Here is a 22,007-nt window from a genome sequence, read left to right as displayed (position 1 = left end):
TTTTAGCAGACAGTACGGTTCTTTATTTTCAAAATCAGTTAAGACAATTTGATGATGAATCATTCACTTGCGTTTATATAATTCGACCTTATGTGAAATTCAATGTAACCCCTTAGCTAGAGATGGATAACGCATGCAATGTGCGTGTAAATTTATTTAAAAGAAAAGAATGTCAACATTGAGAGGGAAAATGTTTTTAAGGTAAAACAAAAGATTGACTGATTCGATCCTCAAAAAAAAATCTTTCTTATACAGGTTAAAACGATAATAAACATATAGTTCACATCTATACTATGAAATTAAAGGCAACAGTAGTATACTGCTGTTCAAAGCTCATAAATCCATGAAAAAAAATCGGGGCAACAAACCAAAACTGAGGGAAACGCATTAAATATAAGAGGAGAACAACGACACAGCATTACAAATGTAACACACACAGAAACGTACTAAGCATTACACAAAATCAGAAAAAAACAGACCTAGAATAATCCAAATGAACAAGTTTGCTTAATTTATCTATAGAATCATATGCAAAACAGTGTGGCTGTGGCTATTGATTGACGTCCTAAATTATCCTTTTGACTGAGACAGATTGTGTGAACGTTTGTCTGTAACGACCACTGCTCACTATGTACTTGTTAAAGACACTTAAACTGTGGGGTTTCCAAAGGTTCTCAATACCTAAATAAAGGAATTCGAAAAATTCATGATGAATAACACGTTGTTATGATTTATATCAATAATATAAATCAGACCATAAAGGCTATTCCTGATTAATTTTTCGGATTATTTCATTATTATAGGCGTTTAAGAACCTTTGGTGACCCTTCAGTTTAAATTTTATAATAAATAAGTAGTGAGCAGTGTCGTCACAGACAAACGTTCACATAATCTGTCCCAGTCATTGAATGAATTAAGGACGTCAATCAATGGCCACAGCCACACTGTTTTGAATATGATTCCATCTAAATCTTTATTTACATTGCTTATATGATCATGGGAAGACTTAATTAATTAGATGGCGTTTAGACTAAAATACACACGAGAGAAGCTATATGTTACCGAGCCCATGCCCTGTAAATTGTTTATTTTAGACTTTTAATACTTTTGATAAATGTTTAACACTATTATATATCAAATATGAGAATATGAATCTAAGCGGTAAACCTGAATTTGATACTTGTAGATAGTGGTACTTTAAATGGGAAAATTTTTAAAAGAAAATTTGAATAAATTCAAAAGCCCTATTAATTTTGTTTTTAAATACCTAGATAACAACACATTGAAAGTGTTTAAACAGAATGTTCCTCCACACCATCATCCCATCCAAAGAATTATTAGTTCAATTGAAAGAGTATAAAATGGCTCATGTTATTGCATGCCCTTAAAATACTAAATACTGGCAAGAAACATATAACCCATCACTTTTTCTTATAAAAAGAGACACATTCTAAGTCTATAAAATATATCAGATATAAACCTTTTGATATAAACACCCTTATAACAGTTTTTTGTTATCCATATATAAGGCACATTTTATTTTAAATATAAAAAGGAAGATAAAAAATCTTTAAAATGTTTAAAATAAATATATACATTATCAAATCAAGTACGATAAGAAATGTTGAAACCGGAATAATGTTATCAAAGACAAATATAATTATTGAATTGTAACTTATAAGGGTGTATGTAGGTAATGCGTATGTTTGCGTATGTCTATGCTTAATGAAAATTATATAATGATAATTGTTTGATATTATATCTTTTTAATTTGTTCATCCACTAATTTTGAATATTAAATTTTGTAACGTTTTAATTCCGGGCTCATCACAGCAATGCAATATTTGTATCGTCCGAAGCGTTGAACACGTGACACAATTTTATTTTTCATTTTCAATTCCTATACCTATAATTTGTTGATGGGTTTTTTTACGTTGAGACTGATTAAGTGTAATAATAATTCGACTCAAGCAAATATCTTGAAGGGGAAACCTTCCATATACTTCAAAATAGACGATAAAAAAATTGTCTGCTAGGCAACACGTAAGAGGTTTTTACGTTGAAACTTTTCATGGTTGCAGTTGTTCTTGCAGACAGTAACTTCGTACACAGCTAGCTTAAATTCAATGTTTCAGACATATCATAAATATAATGAAATAAAGTGTATTTATGAAATAAATCATATTCATTAAATAAGGTTGGTAGATTTCTATGAGTTCAATAAATTGACTATGCACTCACTTAAAACAAAGTGACTTTAACTAAAAAAAATTATCATTTTGCTGTTATTAAGATAAAAAGACATCATTTTGCAGTTATAGGTAAACATTCCTAATTTATATTTTCAAAGCTAACACAATTGTAATAGGAATAATTAGTAGTATTGGTACAATAGCCGTATTTGGAACGTTTGTCTTCGCAATTTGGAAATACAGACAAAGATCAGGTATGTAAAACATCATTTATATAACGGCAAATCGGAATACATCAAACATGGAATATAGTATCAGTGTAACAGGGGTATGAGAAAATACTTTTTTACAATCCAAAACAAATAGCATCACGAAATCATGGGTATTGAGTCGTAAAAAGAATATTTAAAACAGTGTACAGAATTCAACGCTTTTGCGAGGTGTGGCATGCTACAAAACCAGTTTCAACCCAAATTTTTTTCCTTTAAAAATGTCCTGTACCAAGTCAGGAATATGGCCATTGTTATATTATTGTTCTTTTCTGTGTGTGTTTCATTTTAACGTTGCGTCGTTTGTTTTCCTTCATTTTTGAGTGTAAATTCACATTGCGATAAGACGTGTCCCGATACTGGTCTATCTTAAACTTATGTAAATGGTTTTGATGTTATATTTGTTATTCTCGTTGTATTTTGTCTGATGCTTGGTCCGTTTCTGTATGTGTTACATTTTAGTGTTGTGTCGTTGTTCTCCTCTTATATTTAATGCATTTCCCTCGGTTTTAGTTTGTTACCCCGATTTTGTTTTTTGTCCATGGATTAATGAGATTTGAACAACGGTATACTACTGTTGCCTTTATTTGTGTATTCTTATTTCAAAGTTAAGCCAAAATAAAATATCTTCAGGGAATTGTATTTTCTTATTTAGTTTTATTCTAAAAAATGATGCAAGACAAATAGATTGTGAATCTTTAGAAGACTGAAAACGTCTGAAGAAGGTTTCAATAATAAAGCTTTAAAAATCATGGATGGGGTATGACATATGATTTCAGAATATTTCGAAAATGAAAAATGAGTATTGTTTAAATAATGCAAAATGATTTTGAACAACGATAAATTTTTATCTTTTCGTAAATGAATTCAGCGCAAGTTAGTTAAGTGCGTTTCTGGTACAGCCTTTTCAATATACGTACATTTATGTTCGATTAAATTAAAACACCTGTATTTTGAACAACAAAGAAAAGTAGCTTTTTTGTTGATATAATTTTACTTTCAACGTATGTAATGTTTGATAGGTAAAAACGAGATGGTGACAGCAAACAACATTAGACCTGACCAAAACGAAAGGTATGTACTTTACAAGTGTTATAAATATAGACACGACTTATATATGAACCTGCAAACTTTACCTGTAAAAAAAAACTGTACACGCATAATATCGATGTGTGGTATGATTGACGGATATCTAACAAATTTACATTTTAAATGACGCGGATGTGTGCAACTTTATGTCATTTTCAACAATGAATAGAAACTTTAACGTGACGATATAGCCCTGTCTAACTTTGCATATGTCGTGTTAGCTACACTTTCCGCCAAGAAACTGTCGATAAACAATATACATGTATAAATGTAACTAATATTAGGAACTTTAAAATAGCTTTAGTCTGCAGACTGGTTTAACTTCAACAAAACTATAAACAAACAAATGACACAAACGATCAATCGAAAACTATTAACGGCTTACGGCATCTTTGCATCGGATATAAACACATTTCTTCTGAAATTGATTGTTGTTATTATAGCGGTTAGGTTCTACTCATATGTTTATGATAGACTAATACTAAACACCTAACGGTAGGGATTGTGTTTGATATTCATATGATAAAGACATAATCTTTCAATTTGTTTCTTGAGGTTTTAAACTTGTATGTCAGTAACTGCTAGTAGTTATAGAGTGAGATCTAAAAAAAAAATAACGTCCATGCATGTTTGCACCTCACCCAAGTCAGGAGCATCTGGCCTTTGTTAGTCTTTTTTATACATTTTGGAGTTGAGTATGACGTCCATTATCATTGAACTAGTATACATTTTTGTTTAGGGCCAGATGAAGCACGTCTTTGGGTGCAGTAATTTATTGATGCATTCAAGACTCCACAGGACTACTCTTTGGTCGGATTGTTGTTTCCTTGACATATTTCCAATTCCCATGTTTCAATTTTACTTGTGAGCAAGGGAGATTTTGTTCCTTTTTGTTGATTCGTTTTCATTCCTTAACGTTATATTCATAATGAACTTATACTATGTGGATGTAGTGTCATATAAATGCTTCTCAATATTGTCTTGCAAATTAGCTGGCAGATAAACAAAAGAAAGCAAAATCTATTCTAAAATAGGAGAAATTAAGAAAAAAATACGAAATGAAAAATTTAACAATGGAAAAGTGGCGGAAAAAGTCTGGTTTGTTTTTCCGATTCGGTCTTAATTCAACCTCGGTATTCTGTTAGTATTAAACAGTATTGTTTTATAATTTCAGTTCCCATAACTTGCCGATTACATTACGACATTCTGCAGGTAATACACTACAAACCATATCTGTACTAGATTGTACTGATTTTTACTTGTTCAGTCTTTTGTATTTTGTGGATAGTTGTCTCATTGGCAATCATACCACATCTTTTTTTAATATTATCTTTTCTTTGTATCTATCAACTGAATTTTTTCAATTAGGGACATATCTTTAATAAAAATGAAATTAAAAATGTATTGAATATAGTATTGAAATTAAAATTTTACTATAATCAATCATAATATAACTTCAATACTATATTAATTAACACTTACATAATCATATATATCAACTTTAGAATATAAATAAAACTTGCTGATCAAATCATCTAACTGATGAAATGTGACTAATACATGTAGTATGTTCAATATTATTTAACATTTTATGAATATTACGGAAGTTTGGTAACTAGACTAGTTGCACAATTAGATTAACCCTAGTATAGATGTATGGTGTCAGTTGAGATTAGTTAGTAATGCAGTGAATGGTTGTTTTTTATTAATATATATATAAAATAGTATATAAACCAACTTAAAAAGATTTTAAACTAAAGGCTTTAAAGAGCATGTGTCGCTCACCTTGGTCTATGTGAATATTAAACAAAGGACGCAGATGGATTCATGACAAAATTGTGTTTTGGTGATGGTGATGTGTTTGTACATCTTAATTTACTGAACATTCTAGCTCCTTACAATTATCTCTATCTATAATTAACTTGGCCCAGTAGTTTCAGGGCAGAAGATTTTCGTAAAAGATTACTAAGATTTACGAAAAAATGGTTAAAACTTGACTATAAAGGCCAATAACTCCTAAAGGGGGCAACTGACCATTTCGGTCATGTTGACTTATTTGTAGATCTTAATTAGTTAAACATTATTGCTGTTTACAGTTTATCTCTATCTATAATAATATTAAAGATAATAACCAAAAACAGCAATATTTCCATTAAATTACCAATTCAGAGGCAGCAACCCAACAACGGGTTGTCCGATTATCTGAAAATTTCAGGGTACATAGATCTTGACCTGATAAACAATTGTATATCTGTCAGATTTGATCTAAATGCTTTGGTTTTTGAGTTATAAGCCAAAAACTGCATTTTACCCCTATGTTCTATTTTAAGTCATGGCGGCCATCTTGGATGGTTGGCCGGGTCATCGGACATTTTTTTTAAACTTGATACTCCAATTATGACTGTGGCCAAGTTTGGTTAAATTTGGACTAGTAGTTTCAGAGGAGAAGATTTTTGTAAAAGATTCCTAAGATTTACGAAAAAATGGTTAAAAATTTACTATAAAGGGCAAAAACTCTTAAAGGGGTCAACTGACCATTTCGGTTATGCTGACTTATTTGTAGATCTTTCTTTTTGGAACATTATTGCTGTTTACAGTTTATCTCTATCTTTAATATTATTCAAGATAATAACCAAAAACAGCCAAATTTCCTTAAAATTACCAATTCAGGGGCAGCAACCAAACAACAGGTTGTCAGATTTATCTGAAAACTTCAGGGCACATAGATCTTGACCTGATAAACAATTTCATTCCATGTCAGATTTGCTCAAAATGCTTTAGTTTTTGAGTTATAAGCCAAAAACTGCATTTTACCCTTATGTTCTATTTTTAGCCGAGGCGGCCATCTTGGATGGTTGGCCGGGTCTTGGATGGTTCGCCGGGTCATTGGACACGACATTTTTTAAACTAGATACTCCAATGATGATTGTGGTCAAGTTTGGTTTAATTTGGCTCAGTAGTTTAAGAGGAGATGATTTTTGTAAAAGTTAAAGACGGCGCACGACGACGGACGACGACGGACGAAGGACGACGGATGACGGACTCAAAGTGATGGGAAAATCTCACTTGGTCCTTCGGGCCAGGTGAGCTAAAAAGAAGATGTGGTATGATTGCCAATTAGACAACTCTACACAAGAGACCAATATGACACAGAAATTAACATATATAGGTAACCTTACGGCCTTCCATAATGAGCACAGTCCATATCGCATATTCAGCTATAAAAGGCCCCTTAATGACAATGTAAACTAATGTTAGTACTACATCTTGTATTTAACTGTCTTTAGACTAAGGCAATAAAACTTGTTATTTTCCATGATAATGTAATACGATGATGTACTTTACTTGCAATTACGGTATCGGTTGTTGTGGTCCGATTTCGTTTTGACTTTAAGTGAGCTACAGTTTATTAATTTACCTTGTGTAGTCCTGTTGGTTAAGATTAGATCAAACAACGAAAATGATAGTTTGCAGAAAAAATCTAAATATGTTTTCCACTTGAAGATACGAGTAGCATTTCTAGTTTAATTACAATGATGTTAACTATTTCAGGTTCACAGACTGAAACAGAACACTAGCATGTACCATCAAAAACAATTGATTCTACTTGTTTGGCGAACTGGTCTTCAAATTGAAGTACATACCGCAGGGTTTATCAATGGATACACATGTTTGTATTCCTCATAACCTATATTTAATATTTCATAACAGTCTTACGTTTTAGAGTTTGCACACAATCAATAGATATTATATAATTTGTCATATGCTTGTAACTTGCCAAACGACTTCAAATCATTAGTTTTGAAAATAGTGCATACTTATGTAGTTATGCTTTTATTTATCTGTCGATCTATATATTTCGTTGTGAGTTAATAAACATTGCATCATAATATTGTTCTTCAATCAATGGACGGGAATGGGTCAAAAAGGAGATAGTAACTTTACATAATATTATTGTTTTGTGTTCATTAAAAAGTGTTCTACTGTATTCGTCTTATTACACAAAGTTATTTTTAAACCTCTGCTCAAAACAGAAAATTATACGCACTCTTAGGATTTATATATATTTCTCAATTCGATTGATTTTTTTTTGCTCAACATCAAACTAAAATGCGTGTCAAGTCTTTTTATTGCATGTGTTATACACAATGTCCAAGTGTTGTAAGTTTTTAGACCGACACGAATTCTTCTTTTTTACTCTAGTAGTATTTTTGATACACTTACATTTTTCTACTTAAAGGTGACGTCTGAAAAATTTTCCTAACCCCTATAAACCTTTATGCTAGTCTCCAAATTTTGACTCTAATGTATATTCAAGTAAACAATTGTTCAATAGTGTCTTTGTGTTAATAAATATACCAAGTAGTACACGAGGGTCAACAGAGCAAAGTGTAGACGCATACTCCATGGAAATCGACTCCGATGCCTTTGTCATCAACAAAAGCAAATTTCACTCACATTACTTTCATGTGAAATTAAAGTCCTGCGAATATTCACAAATTTCACGTAAAAATTACATTCATTTTTTTCACGTCTAGAATAATCTTGACAACTTTAACAACTGAATGTAAAACTGATCTACATGATTCACTAACCATTGCTTTCGGTAAGGACTTCATATCATTTTCAGTTTTAGATTTGACTTTATTCTGGAGGCATCTCTATTTTTCAATTCAAATTGGGTCTGTTTACCCTACCGGAGCACATGCGATCACCCCCAGTTTTTTGTTGAAGTTCGTGTTGCTAAGTCTTCAATGTTGTGTCTTCTGTACTTTGTTTCTGTTTGACTTTTTAGCCATGGCGTTGTCAGTTTCTTGTCAATCTATTAGTTTGACTTTCCCTTTGGTATCTTTCGTCCCTCTTTTCCAAAATAGCACTTGTTTTGTTTGTCTCCTTTTGAGCATGTTAAACAGCCAGTCAAGTTTAAATATTAATCTGTTGTTTCTTTAATAATTGTCATCCTCATATGCTTACATATCTATATAACCACATAAACACAGTAAATAAGAGAGATCTTAAGTTTAATCAAATGTTATTCTATATATTTCATATTTTCATAATCTGTTATAAATCAATTAAGTACTTGTGTGGGTGCGTGGGTGTTGCAGCATGTATCTCATTGTCATATTTGGCATGGTAATAAATAGCGTTCTCAGCTTGAATCAAAATTTTGGAATTCCCGTATCGACCACTTCTTAATCTGAGGTCGACAACAAAACAGGTGCTACACAAATTAGTTTTACTATTTATAAAGAAAAGGTTGTCAAACAAAAGGAATGCAAGATGATCGTCATCAAGGGCAATGGAAAAAACGAGAAGAACGATTAGTAGGACAGGAAGACAGGGAGTTCAGAACGAAAGTATCCCTCAAAAGGAGGACGGAGCTGGCCGGAAAAGAATTATCAAGAAAACAGATGTGGGACACGTGGTGGCAGAATAAAACGGAGGAAACTGCTGAAATATTATCAGGAAATGAGTCGGTCATATTACATGGGAACATTAGGACAAGTGAAGTGTCTTTATACAGAACGGTTGTAAAACATTTTTTTACATACTTGAAATCAGGTTTTCTTTAATAATAATATACAAGGAGGTGTTGAGTTTTTTCTACGCACAACAAAATCAACGTTTGAAATGCTTCAAGAATTAAAAAAAAATGTGGAGGTGAGAACCCAGGTAAGATTTGGTAGCTGACATTGGCTCTCATGTGGCGGTCTCGGGAGACTGGTAGTGATTGGGGTATTATTCTAAATCGTCCCTTGCCCTGGGCCTGACAAGTTCTACAATTTGCAGGTTAGTAGTAATGGTGGGGTCTACAGATGGGTAACTCTTGGACCTCCTCCACCTCATCTTGTAGAGGGTGGCCTACACCAACAGTTGAGGCACTAATAAATGGAGCATTGGTAAACGAGTGTTTTCCCCGGTCACTCTTCGTGGTAGGTGTTGGTGTTACCGTGTTTTTATGAGTTTTATGACACTTTTTCAACACAGGTCAGCAGAAAGCCATTGTGAATAGATAACCGCTAGGCACCCTGGTGCCTCAACAAATTATTATAGAATACTCTGTAGATAGAGTAATGCTACAGAGTAAAAATGTATATTCTAGTCATGAACAGTTGGTGTTATAAAATGTTTGTTTAATTCAAAGGATAGTTTTTGTATAAGTTGTAAAAGTTATAAATGAAAAACAAAGGATTGAATCTCTACACAAATGAGTGAAACATGTTTGTAGTATTTTAATGTTGGTATTTGTTATTTAAAAACTAATTAATGGGTGCTTGAATATATCGTGATTTTACCACGGGTTGGCTCTTTATGCAAACTGTTTTACCCCTGAGCGATAGCGAGGGTAAAATATCGACAGAAAGGAACAACCCGTTGTAAAATCACGATATAGTCAAGCCCTCATGAATTATTTTGATTCTAATAGGACAAATACGGCAATTCTTTTTGATCGAAGCGCTCTAGTTGAAGTCATTCTTTGTCGTTCCAATAAATTAACGTACTTTAAATTGACTAAAAAGAACGAAGCAAACTGAATAAGTGACATGCTTAAATTATCTGAAATAACGTGTTTAGAAAGGTTTGAATGAAAGTAAATAATAATTTTACTTAAATGTCTTATATTTATACAAAAATGGCTTATTCAACTGATTTTTATAGTTCGTTTTTATGTTGTACTGTATACCACTGTCCCAGGTTAGGGGAGGGTTGGAATCCCGCTAACATGTTTAACCCCGCCACATTATTTATGTATGTGCCTGTCCCAAGTCGGGAGCCTGTAATTCAGTGGTTGTTGTTTGTTTATGTGTTACATATTTGTTTTTCGTTAATTTTTTTACATAAATAAGGCCGTTACTTTTCTCGTTTGAATTGTTTTACTTTGTCTTAACGGGGCCTTTTATGGCTGACTATGCGGTATGGGCTTTGCTCATTGTTGACGGCCCTACGGTGACCTATAGTTGTTAATGTCTGTGTAATTTTGATCGTTTGTAGATAGTTGTCTCATTGGCAATCATACCACATCTTCTGTTTTATATCATATAACACATTTTAGCATCGTCTGTTTACATCTCATTGTTGTGACAATTTTTGGTTTTACAAGCGTGTATTTTCCCATAAAAAATATTTGACGATTGAGTACGATTGGAACAGCCCTAACAATATATTCATATTTTCAAGGGGTGTGTACTCAAAGCGTTTGGAGGACGTAATGTTAGAAATAGCAATAGGCAAAGAGAGTCTAGATTAATTTTTAATCAGACTGTGATTAAGGGAAGGACTTCAACATAGTTTAGAAAAGCGTCAACAACTCTTGATCGTTGTTCTTCGTCTCATTGTTATTCGTTCAGTACTGATATAGGCTCTTCATTAGTATTGCAATTAAATGCATTTTGTTCTAAATTGGATTACGTCAAACAGCAATCCGGCTTTACTTTTATAAAGGTGATGTTTCCACTCTTACATTCTACTTATAGATACACAGACGTGCAGAATTTTGACGTACTTGTTTTTTTTTGTGTTATCATCAGGCTTTTAAAACATAGGTATAGACACTACTACTTTTGCATAGCTGTCCTTGAAATCTGTAGAGCTGGAAACTTTCTTTACTTTAAAAGTATTGTGATATTTAGGTACCTCTATTTTACAGTACTTGATTCTTACTTTAAAAGATGTCCAGAACTAGTGCAAACAATGATCAATGTATATAATGTTTGAACATTATAACTATAAGAGATTTTAAATAGAAAAACTTTCAAAATGCTAAACATGTAACGATGTGCCTGAAAATCTGGTGTACTTAAATTTCAAGTACAAATCAAGTACTGCAAAATAAATGTACCTAAATATTACAATAATTTTTAAGTAATAAAATACTACTAAATATTAAAAGTAGATTTCCAGTACTACAGATGTTTGGTACTGATGAAATACTACCTATGCAAAAGTAGCTGTGTAATGATCTGTTTGAAATAAGCTTCAGCATCTTGATTATTTATTATAAAACCTATATTGAACTCTGATAATGTAAATTTTATTTAACATTTTTCAAGTTTTTTTCTAGTAGGCATGGACATAATTTTGTCATGTGACCGTGACGCCATAATTCAAATGTTATTTCTTCATAGACATAAACAAAAGAATTACAGTCATTCCTTTTGAATAATTTTCTCTCCATTGCCACCGAAATTCCAATATATTAGTGATGTATACAGGATAGTGGTGTTACAGTACAACATAAGAAGAAATTATGAAAATCAGTTGAAAAGGTTTTAACTCATCAGACTGATACAAATCAGTAAAACATTTCAAAAAAAAAGCTGAAAGAACGTTGAAAGGTATTTATTCATCCCTAACTTGACAACAAAACATCGATATAGTGTAGAGACGTCACTAACAGATGAAGAAAATCATGAACGTGTGCAATGCCTGATTGGCTGAACATGTATTGTCTACCAGCTCATAGACATAATGTTGTCTCAAAATAAGCATTACCACCAAATGATGTTATATTAGTACATTATAAACAAAATAATTCAGTTCTAGATGAAGAAGTATATAAAAACGGCTCCTAAAATAACTAATGCGAACTATTTAAATCTGATTTTTGTTTTTTTTTTACAAAACAGGAACATTTTTTTTTAGTTAGAACAATGCTCAAACGGGTAACAACTTTTCATTAATTAATTTATTTTGTCAGTTTTCCTTTTTATCAAATTTGCTTCATTTTGATGAGATAAATCCAAACTTCAACTAGAAAACATGTATTATAAAAGGACAAATTCTTTGAAATATGCACAGTGACAATAACAACATGAACAAAGCAGAAAAGGCTTATTTAAACTTAGTACTAAACACATTTTGTGCATGCATGTATACTGGTAGGGACATGTATTATCTCTTAACATATTTATTACAAAAGATTTACCATTCTGACATTATCAAATCTCTTCATTGGAAAATTATATAACACGTGTATTAGATTTTCAAATTAAAATGCCGTTATAGAATTATACACCATCATTCATGATAATATCGACTTTTGCTAAATGTTTTATAAATCTTGTTGATATTTATATCAGTAAAGAAAAAACTTTCATAATTCTAAAACAATTAGACTTTAGTAGAAGCATTCGTGATAACTCGACAGACTCCACACAATCAACCGAGCAAGCCGATTTTGAATAGAAGATGGCTTCTGGTCAAAGATTGTTCCTGTTAACTATTGTTGCTCTAAAGACTTTAGGTAAGACTTGTATAATTTAATGCATTGTTATGCTTAAAAAATAAATGTTACATAAAAATATAAGAAGCTGTAGTATGAGTGCTTTTGATATTCTGATCTAATATCACAAGTTTCAAATACAGACACAATTTAATGTATTCATTGTTTTTGGGCCAGTACCTTCATTAACAAATCCAAACTCATCAGTTGTTTCTGTTATATGATGGTAAAAAATACAGTAGTTAATTTTATTCGAACTTAAAATGAATCCACACTAATTCTTTACTTTGAATTTTTTATTATTATTTTCATTTAAAATTCCAAGTTCCAAAAAATATACTAGCCAACTTGATTATAATTCAGGTGTTTGGTACCGTCTCAAAATTTGCAATATGTGTTTATTAATAACATACATCAAATACAAAGTCAAAACAAACTGCTTTTTTTATCTTATTGGTTGTAAGCCGCTTATTTAGTGATGTCTTCCTATAACATTAGAGTGTTAGAAGACGTTTAGTATTAAGTGAACATGTTCGTTCGTTTGTTTATTTGTCATGTTATTTAAGAAATAATTCATGGGGGCTTGAATATATCGTGATTTTACCACGGGTTGGCCCTTTATGACAAATATTTTACCCTGAGCGATAGCGAGGGGTAAAATATCGGCATAAAGGGACAACCCGTGGTAAAATCTAGATATATTCAAGCCCCCATGAATTATTTCGATTCTAATAGGACAATTACGGCAATTCTTTTGGATCGAAGCGCTCTAGGTGGAGGCACATATTTGCCGTTCCCATAAATAAACGCACTATAAGATTGGCGTAAAAGAACGGAGCAAACAGCAGAATTAGTGACATGGTTAAACTATTAACAATAACGTATTTAGATAGTTTTGGATGAATTTAAACATGATTATTTAAGTATATGTTTTATATGTTTAAAAAAATCGCTTATATCCCATTTTAGCATCGTTTGTTTACCTTTCTTTGTTGTGATGATTTTCCCTTTCACAAGCATTTATTTTCCCGTAAATTACTTATATTCTGACGTCATTGTTCTATGACGTCGAGTCGCTCATTCATAAAAAAAAATATGACGTGGGGGTACAATGGGAATAGCCCATGAAGTATATTCATATTTTACCACGGGTGTGTACTCAAAGCGTTTGAAGGACGTCATGTTAGAATGCCGGTTTTTCTTCAAATGAATAGTATTATAAATAAAAGAAGGGGATGCTTTTCAAATGTAATGCAGCGTTGATGATTCCAAACAAAACTCGAAACGGTGACATTTTTTATAAACAATTCCGTAAGTTGCCTAATTAACGTGCCTTTGTTGAACCTGAATTACATAGCAAATTGATTTAGTAATTCAATTGAATAGAGTGATCCCCTGGCCATATCTGTATGGTTTGAGTAGACTTGTAACCTATAATTGTTAATTTCTGTGTCATTTTGGTCTCTTGTGGAGAGTTGTCTCATTGGCATTCATACCAATTCTTCTTTTTCAAATAACCGAAAAACTATAATTTTGCTTATGGACTTGTTCCTTCCAAAGTTCGATTTCAGGTTTTGTGTCCTGTTTATTTGTCTTTATTATTCTTGTCACTGATCTGTCTGTTTTCTTTGGTTTTTTAATGCCCCTTTAGTACTTTTGTCTTCTCACCCTTTTTATCATATATTCGTCTGTCTTAATTTAAAAGAACTGGAGTGGATAATATGTATATTTTACAGGACTGGTAATTGAAAATACATTTACAACACCAAATAATGGACAATGGAATTTATTTGACACTGTTGATTTTTTGCAGTGTGTTGTTGATATCAACCAATACGGTCTTGATTTAAGTGGAACAACGACACTAACATTCGAGGCAAAAGCATGTATCGATGCTAATACCGTTATGTCCAATTCAGACAATGGAAACTCGTCGAAGCCCATTTATGAATTTATAATTGGTGGCTGGGAAAATCAAAAATCAGCTTTTCTAAGACGGAATGATGATTCATTAACCAAAAGTAGCCAACAAATTGTCGTATTCAACACTCCAGACATATGTAAATGTGATGAATACCGACAATTCTGGATCAGTGCCAACAACGGTGTTCTGATGATGGGAAAGGGACTGACGTTGGTATAAACGTTTTAGCTCAGTGGACCGATCCAGATCATTTTACAGTAAAAAGCATAGGAATAATCACATGGGGAGGAAAAGGAGAATGGAAGGTTCAACTAGAAGGTAATATTGTTTCCTTTTCTTGAGAGACCGCTTCAATGCAGGCGTTATTGTTTATAAGATACATGCACATAATCCAAATCGACAAAGTTGTGTTTTTTTAATTCAATTGATGTTTATCGTTGAACAATAGGGACAATTTATAATAAATTCGACTTACAAAATATTAGATAATTTAAAAAAAGATAAACACAGATAACAACAGTGTGTCTATAATTTGTTATAAATGTTTTACCCTTTTTGACATTTCATCCTATAAATATGTGTTTTCGTTTGTTTTATACATCGTTGTCAATATAATGGAAAGTTATGCTTGGTCCGTTTCTGTGTATGTAACGTTTCGGTGTTATGTCGTTGTTCTCCTCTTATATTTAATGCGTTTCCCTCGGTTTTAGTTTGATACCCCGATTTTATTTTTTGTCCATGGATTTATGAGTTTTGAACAGCGGTATACTACTGTTGCCTTTATTCATACAAGAGAGAAGTTACCACGGGTGTAATAAATATTACAAGCTCTTCAATGCCCTTCATACACCCCTATTGTTCAACGAAAAGCTATGAATCCTGGTTTAGTCTGCCATTTTCTACGTGAGAAAATGCCTGTACAAACAGTTATCAAAGGTACCAGGATTATACTGTATTACGCCAGAGTCTTGCTCCATAAAATTCTGACATCAGTGACGCTCAGATCAAAATAGTTATAAAGTCAAACTAAGTCAAAATTAAAGAGTATTGAGAACCCTAAATTCCAAAATTTCAAAAAGCTGTGTACTTAACCAGGAATATGACCGTTGTTAAGCATTTTTGGTGTGTTTGGATTTTTATCTTGCTATTTGCTATTTGCTTAGAGACATCGGAGTTCTATTTTTTGTAATTTAAGTTTTACGATAAAACAAGTGCTGTAGTAAAATCCATATTAACATTATACTTATCATTATCGCTATTTTTTGCATTTTTCTTTTGAAATTGTTTTGTGATATATTTTCATATCATGCAAACTAAGGAGGCACGTGGCGTTGCTAATAAAATTGACATGAAATTGACAACGTCGTCATAGGTAAAAAAAAACAGAGTATCATTGGTCGTCTCAACTCGATTGCCTTGCTCGCTCTCGCCGTGCCGGCTCAAGCGAGAAAATATATCTCGTTGAGATGATCAACAATATTTTATAATAATTGTTCTTGCTAATTTATATATGCTTGTAATATTTATATAGCGAATTCCGTTTACGTACTGATAAATAGTAAATAAAGTGTTGGAATTCGTAATCGAGATACTCTAATGTTCGCGATATCCGGTAACATTTCCATAATATTTTCTATATCAAAGCGCTTTAAACATGTCATTTGTAGATTTTCTTACTGTATTGAGCTGTATTTTTAAAGGCGTGGTCATATATAAAAAAAAATCAATATGTTTTTACAGTTGTGAATAACCTTTACGATGGTCATTTCTCTCGATGTACAACAAACTATAAAGCAGTCCTGAATATTTTGATCTCAAAGAAAAACACGTCATTGTTGAAGTGTGCTGCCTTGTGTGATACGTTAACCTCATGTATTGGCCTCAACTATCAAAATCAAAGGTATGTTAAGTTCTTATGTGATACTTTACTCTCTTTTATTAACCAACTTACTACAATATGTATAGAAATGCCCATGCTTTATAAAAGGAAAATTTCGACATCTGGTCGTTATGAACGGAGAAATTGCTACAGCCAGTCATTACGAGATCACAGTCATGCATTACGAAATCATACCCGTGCATTACGAAATCATACCCGTGCATTACGAAATCATACCCGTGCATTACGAAATCATAGTCATGCAATATGAACAGATGAAACGGGACATCGATTAAATCAAAATGTCGTTTTATTTCTTTAAATCAGTATGACAGTTTTTTATTCTTTTTTAAACTAATATCATAAAAACAAGTTTAAATGATGTTCATTGACATTGTTTTGTAACGACTTGAAACGGAAATATTTCACAGCCTTTTTCGAGTACGACTTTCGATTATTATCACTGTTTCATTGGGAAGCACTAATGACAGGACGATTGCCCGGATAGTGACAGGACGGTTGACCGGACGACATATAAATAGTCATAACTTTTTTGTTATCCGATAGATTTGTTTAATATTTGTAAACCTGAAAGAATTTCAACTTTATTTTATGAAAATAAAAAAAAAGAGGGAAAATAATTATTTTTGAGCAACATAAGTTGACCGGACGGTATTCACACTTGCCAATATACACTATATATATATTCAACTGGTCAACAACAAGTGTGAATATCTCTTTTGTTTTACAATATTTGTCCATGAAACTCAGGAATCTGTGAGATTTATAAATATATTATACGAAAATGTAAACTTGATTGCAAAAAAAAGTTGACCGGACGGTATTTACCCTCGCCGATATACGCTATATATATATATTGAAATGGTCAACGGCAAGTGTTACTATCTCTTTCGTTTTACAATATTTGTCCATGAACCTCAGGAACCTGTGAGATTGAATAATATATTACACGAAAATATAAACTTTAAAGTAAAAAAGAAAAAAAATCTGCAAAAAAAGTTGACCGGACGGTATTCACCCCTACCGATATACGCTATATATATATATTCAACTGGTCGACGATGAGTGTTGATATCTCTTTTGTTTTACAATATTTTATCATGAAATTCAGGAATCTGTGAGATTAATAAATATTTGATACGACAATATAAACTTTATAGTGAAAAAAAAAGTTGACCCGACGGTGTTCACATTCGCCGATGTACGCGTTAATTATATTGAACTGATAAAAAATAAGTGTCAATATCTTATTTGTTTTACAATATTTTTACAAGAAACTAAGAACTCTACGAGATCATTAAATACTTGATATGAAAATATAAACGTTATAGTAAATAAAAATGTTATTCTTCAAAACAAGTTGACCGGACGGAACAAACATTCGCCGTTATATGCCTTAAATGTAATAAGTTGGTAGACACAAGTCTTTATATCTCTTTTATTTTATCAAATTTATGAAATCTGAGAGATCAATAAGTACTTGATATGAAAATATAAACTTTATATCAAATATGTCAAATGGTGTTCTTAAAAAAAAGTTGATCTGACGGAATTAACATTCGCCGATATTATTATTTAAATATATTGAACTGATCAATACAAGTTTTAATATCTCTTCATTTTTATAATATATCTTGTCCATGAAATAAATTAATTTGTGAGATTAATAAATATTTTATAAGAAAAATAACCTTTAAAGTAAAAACAATGAGCCCAAAATGTGTATTTGAGCGAGTTCACCAATGCATATTAGAAGTAATGATAATGTTATCAAATTAATCTAATTTTGACACTTGTTGTAATCACCAATCAAGCCAAATAACATGTCATTAAAGTTTACACACCTGAGACATCAAATACATTTAATTGAACAACCTTATAATCAGTTGGTAATTAGTATCCAATTAAAGAAGAAATTTAATGAAGTTCAGGATTTCAGATTAACATTTAACTCAACTAATAATAACTATTCAAATGTTCAGTCATTTATGCTCTGACTTTCAACCAGTTCAGATCCAGAAATTATATTTCTACTATATTTTGCTTTTAGCATGTCTTTTTAAAGACAATTTTCAATATATATTCATTATTCAACTATTAAGATATAGATAGATTGATAATAGTCTTGTGTCGAACAGTTTATATTTAAGGCATATATCTTTGGAATGTAAAATCCGTCCGGTCAATTTTTTTATATTTTTGTTTTATTATTTAAATATATAGTTGAATTTTTCGTATAATATATTTATTCATCTCCAATGTTCACAAATTTCAGGGACAGACATGGTAAAAAAAATAATATTAACACTTGTGTCAATCAATTTATTATTATTAAGGCATATATCGGCGAATGTTAGTTCCGTCCGGTCAACTTTTTTTTGAAGAAAAATATTTTTTTTATCATAAAGTTTATATTTTCATATCATATATTTATTTATCTCGCAAATATCTCAGTTTTATGAAAAAAATGTTGTTTACGCAACATTAGTCATTAGTGCTTCCCAATGAAACAGTGATAATAATCAACGCGTACATCGTCGAATATGAATACCGTCCTGTCAACTTTTTTTGAAGATTTTTTTTCTTTTTTACTTTAAAGTTTATATTTTTGTGTAATATATTATTCAATCTCACAGGTTTCTGAGGTTCATGGACAAATATTGTAAAACAAAAGAGATATTAACACTTGTCGTCGACCATTTCAATATATATAGCGTATATCGGCGAGGTTGAATACCGTCCGGTCACTTTTTTTTTCAGAAAAACACGTTTTTTTTGCAATCAAGTTTACATTTTCGTATAATATATTTATAAATCTCACAGATTCCAGAGTTTCATGGACAAATATTGTAAAACAAAAGAGATATTAACACTTGTTGTCGACCAGTTGAATATATATATAGCGTATATTGGCAAGTGTGAATACCGTCCGGTCAACTTATTTTGCTCAAAAATAATTATTTTCCCTCTTTTTTTATTTTCATAAAATATAGTTTGATATCTTTCAGGTGTACAAATATTAAACAAATCTATCGGATAACAAAAAAGTTATGTTGTCCGATCAACCGTCCTGTCACTATCCGGGCAATCATCCTGTCATTAGTGCAACCCTGTTTCATTTCCGTTGTACAATCCTCAGATGCAGACTTTAGAATAGTTAAACTGTCTGATTTATTCTTCCCAGCTACTTTTTATTTGCTAGATGAAAAGAAATTTAATAGCATAAAATTAAGTACTTGGATGAGAAATCAGAAATTACATCTGACAGTCACAATGTTGACTAAAGTTCCATGCGAAATTGAATGCGAAAAGACAAGTTGAAGTTCAGCTATGAAATTCCTGTATCTTCTTCACGGTAAGTTTCTTACTCTTTGTTTAATCGAAGAATTAAAACCATTTTTTAAAATAGAAATGTTATGAAACGGGTTTTTCTGTGGTCCTGTTGTAGTGTGTGGATAGCTGTATAATTTTGGATCCGAGACTCGAAGACTGTTCTTGAATGAAGTTGCCTTTAAAGTTGGTTAATAAAAGTATCAATATATGGACTTTTTCATATTGGCCCTGTAACATGTCCTTGATATTAATAATGGCCTCGGACAGTTGTAATAGCCCTCGGCGTTGCCTCAGGGCCATTACAACCATCCTAGGCCATTATTAACACCTCGGGCATGTTACAGGGCCAATATGAAAAAGTCCATACATTAATACTATAGTATTGGCCTCAACTATCATAATCAAAGGTAGGTTAAGTTCTTATGTGATACTTTACTCTCTTGTATTGGACTCAACTTCTATAATCAAATGTAGGTTATGTTCTTGTGTAATACTTTACTCTCTTGTATTGTACTCAACTACTATAATCAAATGTAGGTTATGTTCTTGTGTGATACGCTACTCACATGTATTGGCCTCAACTACCATAATAAAAGGTAGGTTATGTTCTTGTGTGATACTCTACTCTCATGTATTGGCCTCAACTATCATAATCAAAGGGAGGTTACGTTCTTGTGCGATACGCTACTCTCATGTATTGGCATCAACTATCATAATCAAAGGTAGGTTATGTTCTAATGTGATACGCTACTCACATGTCTTGGCCTTAACTATCATAATCAAAGGTAGGTTATGTTCTTATGTGATACGCTTCTCACATGTATTGGCTTCAACCTTCATAATCAAAGGTAGGTTATGTTCTTCTGTGATACAGTACTCACATGTATTGGCTTCAACCTTCATAATCAAAGGTAGGTTATGTTCTTGTGTGATACGCTACCCACATGTATTGGCCTAAACTATCATAATCAAAGGTAGGTTATGTTCTAGTGAGATACGCTACACTCATGTTTTAGCTTCAACCTAAAAGAAATGTTATGTTTTTGTGTTATACGGTACTTACATGTATTTGCCTCAACTATCATAATTAACGGTAGGTTATGTTCTTGTGTGCTACGCTACTCTTATGTATTGGCCTAAACTATCGTAATCAAAGGTAGGTTATGTTCTTGTGTGATACGCTACTTACATGTATTGTCCTCAACTATCATAATCAAAGGTAGATTATGTTCTTGTGTGATACGCTACTCACATGTATTGTCCTCAACTATCATAATCAAAGGTAGGTTATGTTCTTGTGTGATACGCTACACTCATGTTTTGGCCTCAACCTAATAGAAATGTTATGTTTTTGTATGATACGGTACTTACATGTGTACATGTATTTGCCTCAACTATCATAATCAAATGTAGGTTATGTTCTTGTGTGATACGCTACTCATATGTATTGGCCTTAACTATCGTAATCAAAGGTAGGTTATGTTCTTGTGTGATACGCTAATCACATGTATTGTCCTCAACTATCATAATCAAATATATGTTATGTTCTTGTGTGATACGCTACTCTCATGTATTGGCATCAGCTATCATAATCAAAGATATGTTATGTTCTTGTGTGATACGCTACTCTTATGTTTTAGCCTTAACTATCATAACCAAAGGTAGGTTATGTTCTTGTGTAATATGCTACTCTTATGTATTGGCCTCAACTATCATAATCAAAGGTAGGTTATGTTCTGGTGTGATACGCTACTCACATGTATTGTCCTCAACTATCATAAACAAAGATATGTTATGTTCTTGTGTGATACGGTACTCACATGTATTGGCTTCAAACTTCATAATCAAAGGTAGGTTATGTTCTTGTGTGATACGCTACGCACATGGATTGGCTTTAACCTTCATAATCAAAGGTATGTTATGTTCTTGTGTGATACGCTACCCTCATGTATTGGCTTCAACCTTCATAATCAAAGATATGTTATGTTCTTGTGTGATACGGAACTCACATGTATTGGCCTGAACTATCATAATCAAAGGTAGGTTATGCTCTTGTGTGATACGCTACTCACAT

This window comes from Mytilus trossulus, chromosome 13 (genome assembly GCF_036588685.1).
Source record: "Mytilus trossulus isolate FHL-02 chromosome 13, PNRI_Mtr1.1.1.hap1, whole genome shotgun sequence".
Lineage (NCBI taxonomy): Eukaryota > Metazoa > Mollusca > Bivalvia > Mytilida > Mytilidae > Mytilus > Mytilus trossulus.
This window is presented reverse-complemented; position numbering follows the sequence as displayed.